A 15767-nucleotide genomic window follows, 5' to 3' on the forward strand; every position below is an offset into this window, starting at 1 on the left:
TAGAACATCTATCCAGGATCTTCTGGCCTTGAGAGTTTCCATGGAGAAGTCAGGTGTAATTTTGATAGGTTTACCTTTATGTGTTACCTGGCCTTTTTCCTCCACTGCTCTTAATATTCTTTCTTTATTCTGTATGTTAGGTGTTTTGATTTTTATATGTCGAGGGGTCTTTTTCTTTGGTTCAGCCTATTTGGGGTTCGGTATGCTTCTTGTACTTTCATGGGCATGTCCTTCTTCAGATTGGGAAAGTTTTCCTCAATGATTTTGTTGAATATGTTTTTGCATCTTTAAGCTGGGCTTCCTCATCTTCCTCTATGCCTATTAGTCTTAGGTTTGGCCTTTCCATGGTGTCCCACATTTCCTGGACGTTTTGTGTTAAGGATTTGTTGGATTTATGATTTTCTTTGGTCGATGAATCTATTTCCTCTAGTTTATGTTCTCTCTTCCATCTCTTGAATTCTGTTGGTTATGCTTGCGTCTTTAGTTCCCGATCTTTTGCCAAGTGTTTCTATTTCCAGCATTCCTTCGGTTTGTGTTGTCTTTATTTTCTCTATTTCAGTTTTCAACTCTTGAACCATATCCTACACCTGTTTAATTGTTTTTTTCTTGGATTTCTGTACTTTCTTTACGTTCCTTAAGAAATTTGTTCATATCTTCCAAGTTTTTGTTTGTTTTTTCTTCCATTTCTTTAAGGGATTTTCTCACATTTTCTTTGAGGGCCTCTATCCTTTTTATGATGATAATTTTTAAGTCATTCCCTTCTGCTTCATCTTCTTTGTTGTGTTCCGTTCTAGTTGGTGTAGATTCCCTAGATTCTTGTGGTGTCATGCTTGTCGTTCTGTTGTTAGGTGTTTTCTTGTATTGCCGTCTTCCCATAGCTTCTTCCAGTAGGTGTTGGTGGGGTCTCTCCCTCTCTCTATGGTACTTCCCTAGTTAGGCTCATGTGGGTCTGAAGCTCTGGGTGAGCCAAGCTCTCTAGGAGGTTTCTCCACAGGCAGGGGCCTAGGGAATGGGGGTTAACATCAGGCTCCAGCAGAAGACTGGCGATGGGGTCAAGGCGGGGAATCAGGATGTTCCTTGTGCCTATAGGCAGATCTAGCCTGGACCTGGTACTCTCCAGCTGATGCCTCTTTAGCAGATGCCCTGCGATTCGGAACAAGGATCCTACTGGTGGGACCTCAGAGTGACCACGCAGAGATCGGTGGATCTCTCGGTGGGGCCCAGGACACCAGTAGAGGACCTGTGGTGGGGGTCAGAGACCAGGCAGGTGGAAATTACGGGTGGCCCCACGTCGATTGGCAGGTCTCCTGTGTTAAGAGCTGCTTCCGGAAGTTCCCTAAAGGTGTCTGGACTTGTTGGCTCCACCCTCTGTTCCAGTGGTCAACCAGAGAGGTGGGATAGTGGGCAGGGTAGGGCACTGGGTAGGGGGAGGGCAGGCTCTCAGTGGGGGTGGGTGGGGGTGTATCAGAGCTCCAAGTGTGCTCTCGATGGGGACAGGACATAGGAGCAGGGGGATCCAGGGCCAACCCAGGGAGTTCCGGGGGGAGGGTGTAGGGGAGAGTCCATTGGAATTGGTCCCAGACTCACCTCTATCCAAGGCCTGGTGATAGGGGACAAAGGCTGGGCTGATACTCAGGATCTTTCTGTACCAATAGGCAGATCTAACTGGGCTTACTTTACATTTTTAATAATCGTTCATAAGGAAAACATTAAAATGCTGTCTTACATTTTGAAATATGTAATGCTTTATTGTTTTTTAAAAGATTTTATTTATTATGTATACAACATTCTGCCTCCGTGTGTGTGTGTGTGTGTGTGTGTGTGTGTGTGTGTGTGCGCACGCGCGCGTGCATGTCAGAAGAGGGCATCAGATCTCATTACAGATGGCTGTGAGCCATTATGTGGTTACTGGGAATTGAACTCAGGACCTCTGGAAGAGCTGACAGTGCTCTTAACCTCTGAGCCATCTCTCCAGCCTTGTAATGCTTTATTGTTAATTACATTCAACATGTTGTGCCATGTAACAATGGATGTGGCTTTCACTACTTTGAATATGATATATCTAGACATGATTTATTTTTTCTGATTTTATCCTTTTTGGAATTTTCTGAGTTTCTCATATCTTCAAATTTATTCATCAATTTTGGGTGTTGTCAGCCATCATTTCCTCATACATTTTCTCAACTTCTGTACTGCTTACTCCAGAGTCACATTGGCAAGAACTTTGAAATTTTTTTATTGTCTCATAATTCTGTGAGTCTACATTTTCAGTTTCTTTTCTCATTTTTTTTCAAATTAGATAATTTGAATTTGAAAAGATTTTTAAAAGTCTCTCTTTTTGTTCTCTCTCTCTCTGTGTGTATGTGTGTACACAGGTTGACTGAGGCAGGGGTTACACTGCAAATATGTCATATCTAGAGAACAACTTTGTGGAGTTAGGTTTTTTTGTCCTCTTTTTTATGAGTTTCAAGGATTCAACTTAGGTTGCCAGCACCTTTACCCACTGACCCATCATCTCACCAGCCCTGAATAATTTCCTTTCATTAAACTTCAAGTTCATTGACTCTTTCTTTTGTCGTCTTCATTTTGCTAATAAGTTCATATGCTTTTTTTTCTAAATTTTATGGTTGCTTCTAGTTTTATAAGTTCTATTAGTCTGCTGAGAATTTATTTCCCATTCCTAAATCTTGTGTTCAACATTGTCTCATGGAGCCTTTAAAACTTTAGCTTCATAGTCTGCTTATTTTAACCATTTGATGGTTTGGTGATAGTCATGTATTATATTATCTTTTCTATTAAAATTGCCCATATTCACTAGAAGATTGAAAGATCTCCCATGCTCATAGATTGATAGAGGTAATAGTGTGAAAATGATAATCTTATCCAAATATCCAGATTCAATTCCCCCAAATTCCCCTGATGTTCTTTACAAAAATAAAAAATAACATCTTTTTAAATATGTAGTAAACTATATAATTTTATTTCTTTGTGTTTATGATTACATGATTATATGTTTTCTTTCTCATTCCTATACTTGTATTTTGTTCTTTCTCATTATATTTATTTATTTTTATTAATTTTTAATTTAAATTAAAAAATCTTATTTTATGTACCAATCCCAGTTCCCTCTCCCTCTCATCCTCCTACTCCCTCCACAGTATCTCTCCATCCCACCCCCATCCACTCCTCAGAGAGGGTGAGGCCTTCCATGAGGAATCTTCAAAGTCTGTCACATCATTTAGGGCAGGACCTAGGCCCTCTCCCATGTATCTAGTCTGAGAGAGTATCCCTCCATAGGGAATGGGCTCAAAAAAGCCAGTTCATGTACTAGGAAATACAAAAGATCCTGAACAGCCAAAAAAAAAAAAAAAAAAAACTTGAGCGAATTGAATAATGCTGAAGAGATTACCATACCAGATCTAAGGTTATAAAAACAGCCATAGTAATGAAAGCAGCATGGTGCTGATACAAAAACAGACATGTAGGTCAATGGAACAGAATAGAAGACACAGACTTAAGCCCACATAATTATAGCCACCAGATATATGACAAAGATGCCAAAAATTCACACTTCATCTTCAACAAACATCTTCAACAAGTTGTGCCAGAAAAACTGGGTGCCCACATGTAGAGGAAAGAAATTAGACCCTTGTCTATTACCCTGCACACACACACACACACACACACACACACACACACACACCCAACTCCAAATGAATCGAATCAAAGAACTTACCATGAAACCCAAGCCATTGAAACTGCTAGAGGAAAATGTAGGCAGTACCACACAATATAAAGGAGTAGGAATGGACTTTTTAATAGGCCTTCATTTGCCCAGGTATTAAGGCTAACTATTGACAAACCAGACCTCACAGAATTAAAAAGTTCTTATACTGAAAAGGAGGCAGTCAATCCAGTAAAGAGGAAGCCTCACAGAGTGGGAATCTTTGCTAGTGAATATCCAATAGATGATTATATCCATAATATACAAAGAAGTGAAAACTCAAAAGCAAATTAAGAACCAATTTAAAATTGGGCTTTAGATTTGAACAGAGTTCCCAAAAGAAGAAATAAAAACAGCTACAAAATACCTTTAAAAGTGTTCATCACCAGGTATTGGTGGCACAGGCCTTTAATCTCAGAACTCGGAGGCAGAGGCAGGCGGATCTCCATGAACTCGGGGCCAGTCTGACCTACAGAGCTAGTTCCAGGACAGCAGGTTCCAAGGCAATACAGAGAAATCTTGTCCAAAAAACCAAAAAACAAACAAACAAAAAAAAGTGCTCATCATCCTTAACAATCAGGGAAATGAAAATTAAAACTAATTTGAGAGATTTTATCTCATCCCAGTCAGAATGGCCAAGAATAAGAAAGAAAATGAGGGGGTCAGGCAAGGCAATGCATGCCTTTAATCCCAGCACTCAGGAGGCAGAAACAAGTGGATCTCTGTGAGTTCCAGGCTGTTTTACAAAGTGAGTTCTAGAACAGCCAAATCTGTTACACAGACAAACCCTGTTTTGGAGACACACACACACACACACACACACACACACACACACACACACTGACACACACGTCAACAAATTCTGGCAAGGATTTGGGAAAAGGAGATTCAAACCAGTGCTGCCACTGTGGGAAAAAAATTCCTCATAAAGCTAAACATGCATCTACCATATGACCCAGCTATACTGTCCCTGTGCATATACCTAAAGGATTCAACATCCTACTGCAGAGGTACTGGCTCGACCATATAGCTTGTCATTTCTATTCACAATAACTAGGAAATGGAAGCAGCCTAGAAGTCCATCAACTGATGAATGAATAATAGAAGTACTGTACATTTGAACAATGAAATTCTATTCAGCTGCAAAGAAAAATTAAATAATAAAATCTGCAGGTAAAAGGACAGAAATGGAAATTATTATACTGAGTGAGGTAACCAGACCCAGAATGATAAACACTGCGTGTTCTCTCCTTTATGCAGATCCGAACTTGAATCTTGTTTAAATGCATAATTTGGAATGACTGTAGAAGCCAGGAAAGCATAAATGAACCATTGCAGGAGGGAGGGATAAAGACCTATAAAGAGGAGCACAAAACACAAGTGCTGTGAGGGGAGAGTGAAAAAAGCAGGGAGGGGGAGACTTAAGTAGAAAAGAACAAGAGGGTAAAGTAGCAGAAGGGTAGGGAGGAAGGATAAATACACTATGGTTGTTTGAAAAAAAAGTCATAGGAAATCCACTATTTTATAAGCTTTCTTATAAATACATATATAGTATGCCTTTATAAGATATATAGTTCATATTTACATAAAATATATTTATGTATTTATATTTTATACATATTTTAATTGGAATTGTCCTACACAGGGTTGTAATGCTCCCCTGAAGCCATAGACTAACAAAAACCCTAATGCCAGAGGAGGATGCCTCCTTGAAGTCATTGGTCAGGAAGGTTCAAGAGACCTCCAACAATACAGGATATTGCCATTGCTATTGGATACTTGACAGAACTTGAGGGTACGACTCTATTGCTAAAAACCATGGAGAAATCAAACTGGTCTTCTTTTCAGGGCCTTCTTTCTCACTACTCACCCTTATAATGTTGGAAGGTGGTGTGCAAGCTGCCAAGTTATCCAGCTGTAGAGATTGCATATTAGGATAATGACTGGTCCTGTTACTCAATAGTGAAATAGTGGCACTAAAACTTTGAGGACAACCAACAGCTGTCTGATTGGACTTAGGGCCAAATCAACAGGAGACAATTCATGCCTGGTACTGTAAACCTAGCCAAGAATCAGAGGTTGGAGAGGTCATGGACTCTAGAGAAGAACCTATTGCTACCAATTTATTAATTTAAGATGGCTTCTAAATAACCGATTTCTAAGTACTTATCCTTATACTCACAGAAGATAGAGGCTATTAGAGAGCCACAACTAGTCAAAATGCAGAGAATAAAGGACTATGGAGCACCCATCTTTAAAAAGGACATCTGTAATGAAACCCCTACACCTCAGGGAACATTGAGGAGGAAGGGACGCAAAGATTCCAAGAGCCAGAGGGCTTGGAGAACTACTATGAGATAATGTCTTTTGGACAGCACAGGGATGTTGTCTTGCTAGACTCCTGAATGACTTTTATATCACCCAATATCCCATTGATTTATTTTTGACCCATTTTTCTTATTGCATTTTGTGAGTAATACCCTTGTTCTGTCTATTACATAGTATTGGGGGGGGTAAAGATAATATATATAAAGAAATTATTGAACATTAGCAGATATGTTCCCTTGCACTGTGACTGCTAAGTAGTGGAAGAGTCTCCTGAAAATAATTTTAAACTTTTTATTCAGAAGCAATTTTAGAGTTGCTGAAAATTTGTAAAAATGGTACAGGAGGCACACACATAACTTCCATAGGCTTCCTAATGTAAAAGAAAAAAAAGCATAAGGAATAGTTAATTTGATGTTGACACTAAATTAACATAACAGCATTACTGATGCTGTTCCAATTTTAGCAGTATTTCTTTGAATGGCTGTTTTTATTTTCTAGTATTTAATCCAAAATCTCACATTGCATTAGTTGCTTATACTCCCTAGTCTATTCCAATCTGTGATAGTTCCTCAGTCTTTCATATTTCATAGCTTATGACCTTAACACTTTTGATGAACACTTTGCATTTATTTTGTAGCCTATCTCTCAATTTGAGCACCTGTGGAATTTTCGGTCTTATGTGGGTTCCCCATTTGTCAGACCGAAGTCAGTGATCTCTCACTAGCTCGGGTCTGCTGATTCTGTGGGTTTCCCCATCATGGTTTTGACTCCTTTGTTCATGTTATCACTTCAGATGCCTGTTTGTTTTCAGACAAGAGACTGAAAGGCTGTAGATTCAGATGGGAGGTGAAGTGGGGAAGATCTTGGAGGAGATGGGGGGGAAAGAAACATCAGAATATATTGTATGAAGATAAACCTATTTTCAATAAAAGAAAAAAAATACCTAAAAGTTAAAAAAAAAAGTTTAAAATCAGTATGTTGGCAAAGAAGATTCCTTCTGTGAGTAGAATCTGTTCCATGCCTTCTAGCTTCTAATTGGTTACTGGCAGTCTTTGACTCCATCTCTACCTTCATTTTTACCTATCTTTCTCCCTTCCCATCATCTGTCTTCTATGCATGTTTGTCTCAGTGTCCATTTTTTTTCCCTTTTCTTAAGGACCTAAGTCACACTGGATTGGAGATCAAGTGCTCAAAGAAATGAACTTTTGGGAAATATTTCTCATTCGATTACCATATTCAACTGACCAGATGGCCTCATTTTAACTTGATTATTCCTATTTCCAAACAAAAATACATTATAAGGTATGCGATTTAACAAATCTTTATTGGAAGACACATTTTAGTCCATCTAACATTCACATTTGTGCTTTCTTCCTCACCTGCTGCAGTTATATGGTAGTTATGCTGTACATTAGTAATCTAGTCACATATTTGCTACTCTCTGTGCTCCATCTTTGCCATTCCTGAACTGATTTTAGGTATTTAATTTGGAAGTATGTGAAACCTTACCATGGTTTTAAGTGTCAAAGCTCTATAAAAGGCATACCCAGAAAGGAATTACTCCTCTCTCATCCTGAATAGTCTGAGTTTCCATTATGTATAATCCTTTCTCAATTGTATCATATGTGTAACAAATCACATTATTGTTGTTTCTATTCTTTTTGTACTTTTTTTTAAAACAAATGACGTACTGAAGTTCTAATATTCCCTTTACTTTTATAAAGGGGAATGATCTATAAATAATTCTTTTATATGTTGCTTTCTCAATTTAACAGTATGTATTAGAAATTTTACCATGACGATCACTGGCTTCTTCATTCTTTCTGATAGCTACATCGTGTTTGTGACAATCAGAGTCTAAGATTGTGCTGTGACCCTCCTAAGGTCCATCCCTTTGTGTAATTTCCTTCTCCTGACTGTAGGCAAGATCTGCAAAATTTCTCTTTTTAATAGAATATGAAAATGTAATTGGATGTCCCTTTCATGAGTATTCTGGATAATATTATTTTAATCTGCTAATTGTCTATTTTGAGTAATTTCTGCTAGCTTTGTTGATGAAAATGGACATATGAAAAGGCCACATGCTAGGAAACTTTGAGAAACCTCTTATTGCTGAATAGAGATTCCATGTGATCTATTCCATTCCTTAGGATCTCCAGCACTCAGGATAAAGTTCAGGAATCATATGGATTTTAAATAACCTCGCTGAGTGAGAAAGGCTTATGTAAATAAAATTGATAGTTCCCTAGCTCCAAAACTCTGCATATCTTGGTTGTGGTTCACACTGAAATGGTGCAAGTAGAATATCGTTAGGAGTACAGTAAAGCTAGGTGTGGCATAACATTGGGAGGAACACCATTTTGTAATCAATATGTGGAGTTTGAGCCTTAGATTGTCCTCCTACTAAATACTGCATTTGATGAATTTTCTGAAATGCTTTTGCAGTTATTTTTACACATAAAATATAAGTAATAAAGTGCATTTTCTAATGGTTACTATGAGCATTAAACTAGGAATACCTCTGTGTGTGGGTGTACTTTTCATAAATGGAAATTTTGCCTCCTCCTTTTCTTTATTGATGAAAAATGGTAAAAATAAGAATTATAGAAATAAACAATAAAGCTGGACCTACCAATACACTCCTTTAAATCTAGCACTTGAGAGGCAGAAGTAAAAAGATCTCTGTGAATTAGAGGCCAGTATGGTCTACATAGTGAGTTCTAGAACAGCCAGGGCTGCATAGTAAGACTCTGTCTTGAAAAAAAGTAATAAAATAATTATTCATATTCTGGGATTTCAGAAACCATTTCAGAGTTTATTCTTAAACTCAAAGTTAAACATAGAAATTGTTTTCTTGATTGAAATATGTTCACCTTACTTTTTACTTCACCATACTTTATTCTATCTTAATTTATTCAATCTTTATCACTACATCACAAGTTCAAATACTTAATCATTTTTACAGATTTGTTCACATTAAAAATTTATTGAGAACAGGCTGCCCTGTTGGGGGGGCTTTTCATAATCACACCACAAAATGTCACAGCAGAAAAAGAAGTTTGCATATGCTCTGGTTCAACATTATCATTTTATAAAATTAAAGGAAATAAGGCAAAAGAAAGGAATTTGCTTACCTAGTATCCATAGTAAATTAAGATCAGATTCATGATAAGAACCTAGGTTTCCTAATGTTTGAGGCAATGAGAATTTCAGTTTATTGTTATATGTTTAACTATGAACCTTTTTCAGAAAAACAAAATGAACTAAACTAGTGAGTAGTTAACAGTGGGCTGGCTGTCCAGAGCAACAAACTGCCTGATAGATGATATGATTTCAATCAATGGACCTTTTTCTAAACTCCAGTGAGTTGTCAATGAAATTACTTGTCCCTATCCTGATAATTTTGCTGCTACTACTTCTAACTTGCCTACACCTAGGCTATGTTCATTAGAAGTTAGAAGATATTTGGATGTGAGACTGGGCTTCTTCACTTGCCTCCACATCAGAGGCTAACAAAACACATTTTGGTTAAAAGTAATTCTTACAGGGCACCCTTACTCAGAAGCAGGTGCATCTCTGAGGCCAGCCTCATCTACATAACAAGGTCCACAACACCCACAGCTGCATGAACAGGCCTTATCTCAAAAAAAGGAAAGAACGAAAAAATGAAAGAAAGAAACAAAAAACAATTTTCCAATGTAAATATTTGTTTATAACCATACTGTATCCTTGGACCTGTAGCTATGAAAAGAGACAATGATGGATAAACTGTGGTCATCCTCCAGTCTAATAATTAAATCTTTGTCAGGAGTTGGTTGCCCACACCTTTAATCCCAGCACTTGGGAAGCAGAGTCAGATAGATCTTTGTGAGTTTGAGGCCAGCCTGGTCTACAAAGCAAGTTCCAGGACAGAGACTCCCTGTCTTGAAAAAAAATAATAATTCCCTCCCAAAGAATATGTCCAGTGTTCCATGGGCATACCAATCACTGTAACACTGCCTGTATCTTCAAGGCACCTAACATCTATTTTATATTCACTGCCATGAGAACAAATCTTTATGAAAGAGGGGATTTGGAATAGGTGATACAGAAGAAGCCCACATAGTGTGCTGCCGGAACAGAGAGGGGGTAATAATTACTACCAATTACTTTCCAGTGAAGCAGATAAAATTGGCATCAAAGAAAGATGGCATTTTAGTCAGGCTGTGAAAGGTAGGGTTTTGTTGATTACAGAACAAGTACAAGGACACTTTGTACTTAACAACCACAGAAGATGGAGACTCGGGGTGTTAAGGAACTGATTTGACTCCAAACAGAAATTATACACATTTATCTTAAGTGGAGATTTCTTATAGGTGACTCTGGCAAGGGTAGACCATGAAAAATTTGAAAAGCCACACACATTAACTGTTTGGAAAAAATATATGTATATATATGCACATTGCTTAGAAAAAGAATGTTGTGATTTAAACACTGCTTTTAAAGAATACTTCTGGGCTGTGTGTGTGGCTTTGCAGCAGGACACTGGTATGCTATATGTGAGGATCTGAGCTTTACCTCCAGCACCACAAATATTCTTCATTTTTATTCTTAATAGCAGTGTACACCGGCTACACAGCACACAAAGAGGCAGGAGAATTGCAAACTCAAGGCCAGCCTATGCAACATATGGGGACCTTGTCAAAAAATAAAACAATAGATGGTTCCACTGCTCTGGTTGAGCACTGAGCCAGAGAGCTGGTCCAACAACCCTACCACCTCCAGGGAACTTCTTGGATCTGCTTGGAGCACACTAAACCCTCCTATCTACTTGGGACCACCCTGAGTCCTCACCTGCCTGATCTTTGCCCCTATCTCCAGGCCCCTGCCAGAGGAGAGACCTCATAGAGAACTTGGACCATCCAGAGATACAGACATCAAACTCTGACCCATCTATGCCCACTGGGAGAGTAGTGTAGAGGGAGAGAGACCCAACCTGCACCAACTGGAAGAAGCGATGGGAAGATGGCAATACAAGAAAACCCCTAACAATAGAAAGACAAGCATGACACCACCAGAATCTAGGGATTCTACATCAACTAGAACTGAACACACCAAAGCAGATGAAGTAGAAGAGAACGACTTAAAAAATAACTACATAAAAATGATATAGGTCCTCAAAAAAAATCCCTTAAAGAAATGGAAGAAAAAACAAAAAAAAATTGGAAGAAATAGAGGAAAAGACCAAGAAAAAATTCAAGAAATGAACAAATCTCTTAAAGAAAGTAAGGAAAGCCAAGAAAAAACAATCGAGAAGTTTTGCAAAACAACTCAAACAGATCAGGACTTGAAAACTGAAATAAAGACAATAAAGAAAATTGAGGGAATGCTGGAAATAGAAAAACTCAGATGCAAGCATAACCAACAGAATACAAGAGATCGAAGAGAGACTCTCAAGCACTAAAAATAAACAAGAGGAAGAGGCATCCACCATAGAAAATCCAACAAATCCTTAACACAAAACATCCAGGAAATGTGGGACACCATGAAAAGGTTAAACCTAAGAATAATAGGCATAGAGGATAGATGCTCTACAAGTACTAAGAGACCACGGATGCCAGCCCAGGCTACTATATCCAGCAAAACTCTCAATCACTATAGATGGAGAAAACAAGACAAAACCAGATTTTCCCAATACATATCTACAAATCCAGCCCTACAGAAAGTATTGGAAGGAAAACTCCAACCCAAGGAAGTTAACTACGCCCACAAAGAGGTAGGCAACAGATAACCTAACTACACCAGAAACCAAGGGTAAAGCAAAACTATTATATTCACAATACCACTGCCAACAACAAATCCAAAACAAACAAGCATCAACAATCAATGGTCTTTACTCACCCTCAACATTAATGGTCTTAACTCACCTATAAAAAGACACAGGCTAACAGAATGGATATGAAGACAGAATCCATCCTTCTGCTGCATACAAAAACACATCTAAGCTTCACAGATAGATATTACCTCAGGGTAAAGGGTTGGGAAAATATCTTCCAATCAAATGGACCCAAGAAGCAAGCAGGTGTAGCTATCCTAATATCTAACAAGTTAGACTTCAAACCAAAATTAATCAAAAGAGATGAAGACGGTCATTTCATATTCATCGCAGGAGAAATCCATCAACACAAAGTCTCAATTCTGAACATCTATGGTCCAAATACAAAGGCTCCCACATTCATAAAAAGAAACTCTACTAAAACTCAAAGCTCACATAAAACCTCACACACTTATAGTGGGAGACTTCAAAACCCCACTCTCACCACTAGACAGGACCACCAATCAGAAACTCAACAAAGAAACAAAAGAACTAACATAAGTTATGTCTCAACTGGGTTTAATAGACAACTGTAGAACATTCCATCCAAACACAAAAGAATATACCTTCTTCTCTGCTCCACATGGAACCTTCTCTAAAATCGACTACATATTAGGTAGCATAACAAACCTCAACAGATACAAGAGAATTGGAATAGTTCCCTGTATCTTATCAGACCACCATACTTTATAATTGTAATTCAACAACACAAATCACAGAAAACCTACAAACTCCTGTGTAAGGAGTAAGGTTTTTAGTCCCGCCGCCGGTCCCAAATAACACACTGAGACTCTGTATTTGATATAATGCTGTTGGCCAGGAACTAGTTTCTTATCAGCTAGCTCTGTCTTAGTTATTAACCCATTTTTATATATTTCCACGTGGTCTTATCTTACTGGGGAGAGGCAACTGGCGGATCTGCTATCTCCAGACTCTCTATCTACACACCTCCTTACTCCTTCCTCCAATCCTCCTTGTCTCCTAGTCCCTCCTATCTTCCTTTACTATTGGCCAACAGTGCTTTATTCATTAACCAGTATGAGAAACATATATACAGAATGGCATCTCCCATCACTCATGCAAACTGAACAATGTGCAATTGCACAACACCTGGATCAAGGAAGAAATAAAGAACGAAATTAAGGACTTTCTAAAATTTAAGGAGAATGAGGACACAATATACCCGAACATATGGGACACTTGAAAGCAGTGATATGAGGGAAGTTCATTGCCCTAAGTGCCCATATGAACAAAACAGAGGATAGTCACAGAAGAGAATTAACAACACAACTGAAAGCCTTAGAACAAAAAGGCGCAAACTCCCCCCGGGAATAGACGCCAGGAAATAATCAACTTGAGGGCTGAAATCAACAAAATAGAAACCAGGAAAACTGTACAAAAAATCAATGCAACAGAGAGTTGGTTCTTTGAGAAAATCAACAAGATAGACAAACCTTTATCCAAACTAACCAAAAAGCAGAAAGAGAACATGCAAATTAACAAAATCAGAAATGAAAAGGAGAACATAACAACATACACAAAGGAAATCAAGACAATTTTCAGGTCATACTTTGAAAACTTGTATTCAACAAAAACTGAAAATTCAAAGGAGATAGATAAATTTCTGGATAACTATCACTTACCAAAATTAAATCAAGAAAAGACAAAAAACATAAATAGGCCTATTACACACAATGAAATAGAAGCAATCATCGAAAGCCTTCTAACCAAAAAAAGCCCAGGGCCAGATGGCTTCAGTGCAGAATTCTACCAGACATTCAAGGAACAACTAATACCAAGACTCCTCAAATTGTTCCACACAATAGAAACAGAAAGTTCATTGCCAAACTCTTTCTATGAGGCCACAATAACCTTGGTACCAAAGCCTCACAAAGAGACAACTAAGATGAATATCGATGCAAAAATACTCAATAAAATACTGCCAAATCGAATCAAATAACACATCAGAGAAATCATTTACCATGACCAAGTAGGTTTCATCCCTGGGCTGCAGGGATGGTTCAACACATGAAAATCTATCAATGTAATCTACCACATAAACAAACTGAAAAAGAAAAACTACATGAGCATCTCAGTAGATGCTGAAAAAGCCTTCAACAAAATTCAACACCCTTTCATGACAAAGGTCTTGGAGAGATCAGGGGTAACAGGAACATACCTAAACATAATGAGAGCAATACACAACAAACCAACAGCCAACATCAAACTGAATGGAGAGAAGCTTAACGCCATTCCTCTAAAATCAGGAACAAGACAAAGCTTCCTTCTCTCTCCATATCTTTTCAATATCGTACTAGAAGTTCTAGCTAAAGCTATAAGACAACAAAAGGAGATCAAGGGGACCCAAATTGGAAAGGAAGAAGTCAAACTGTCTCTATTTGCAGATGATATAATAGTTTACATAAGCGACCCAATAAGCTCTACCAGGGAACTCCTACAGCTGATAAACACCTTCAGCAAACTAGCAGGATACAATATAAACTCAAAAAAATCAATAGCCCTACTTTTTTCAGATGACAAAAAGGCTGAGAAAGAAATCAGAGAAACATCACCCTTTACAATAGCCACAAACAACATAAAGTATCTTGGGGTAACACTTAAGAAACGAGTGAAAGACCTATATAATAAGAACTTTGTGACTCTAAAGAAAGAAATTAAAGAAGATACCAGAAAATGGAAAGATCTCTCATGCTCTTGGATAGGTAGGATAAATATAGGAAAAATGGCACTCTTACCAAAAGCAATCTACAGATTCAATGCAATCCCCATTAAAATCCCAGCACAATTCTTCACTGACCTTGAAAGGATTATATGGAAATACAAAAGATCCAGGATAGCAAAAAAACAACCCTGTACAATAAAAGAACTTCAGGAGGTTCACCATCCCTGACTTTAAGCTACAGAGCTATAGTTCTGAAAACAGCCTGGTATTGGCACAAAACAGACATGTAAACCAATGGAATCAAATTGAAAATCCTGATATAAACCCACACATCTATGAATACCTGATTTTCGACAAAACAGCTAAAAGAATACAATGGGGGGGGGAGGACAGCATCTTCAACAAATGGTGCTGGCACATTTGGATGATGGTGTGTAGAAGACTGCAAGTAAACCCATGTCTGTCGCCATGCACAAAACTCAAATCCAAAAGGATCAAAGACCTCAACATAAATCCAGCTACACTAAACCTCTTAGAATAGAAAAAGAGGTACCCTTGAACAAATTGGTATAGGAGACTGCTTCCTGAACATAATCCAGGAGCACAGACACTGAGAGCAACAATCAATAAATGAGACTTCTTCAAACTTAGAAGTTTCTGTAAGGCAAAGGTCTCAGTGGACAAGACCAAACGGCAGCCCACAGACTGGGAAAAGATTTTCACCAATCGTATATCTGACAAAGGGCTGATCTCCAAAATATACAAAGAACTCAAGAAACTAGTCAACAAAACACTAAATAACCCTATTAAAAAATGGGGTACAGAACTGAAGAAAGAATTCTCAGTAGAGGAAATCAAAAAGGCTGAAAGACATTTAAGAAAGTGCTCAACATCCTTAGCTATCAGGGAAATGCAAATTAAAACAACTTTTGAGATACCATCTTACTCCTGCCAGAATGGCTAAAATTAGAAACACCAATGACAACTCGTGCTGGAGAGGATGTGGAGAAAGGGGAACACTCCTCCACTGCTGGTAGGAGTGGAAACTCGTACCGCCATTTCGGAGATCAGTATGGCGGTTCCTCAGGAAAATGGAAATTAGTTTATCACAGGACCCAGCAATCCCACTCTTAGGCATATACCCAAAGGATCCACATCCATGCAACAAAGACATCTAC

Source organism: Phodopus roborovskii, unplaced genomic scaffold (assembly GCF_943737965.1).
Source record: "Phodopus roborovskii unplaced genomic scaffold, PHOROB, whole genome shotgun sequence".
Lineage (NCBI taxonomy): Eukaryota > Metazoa > Chordata > Mammalia > Rodentia > Cricetidae > Phodopus > Phodopus roborovskii.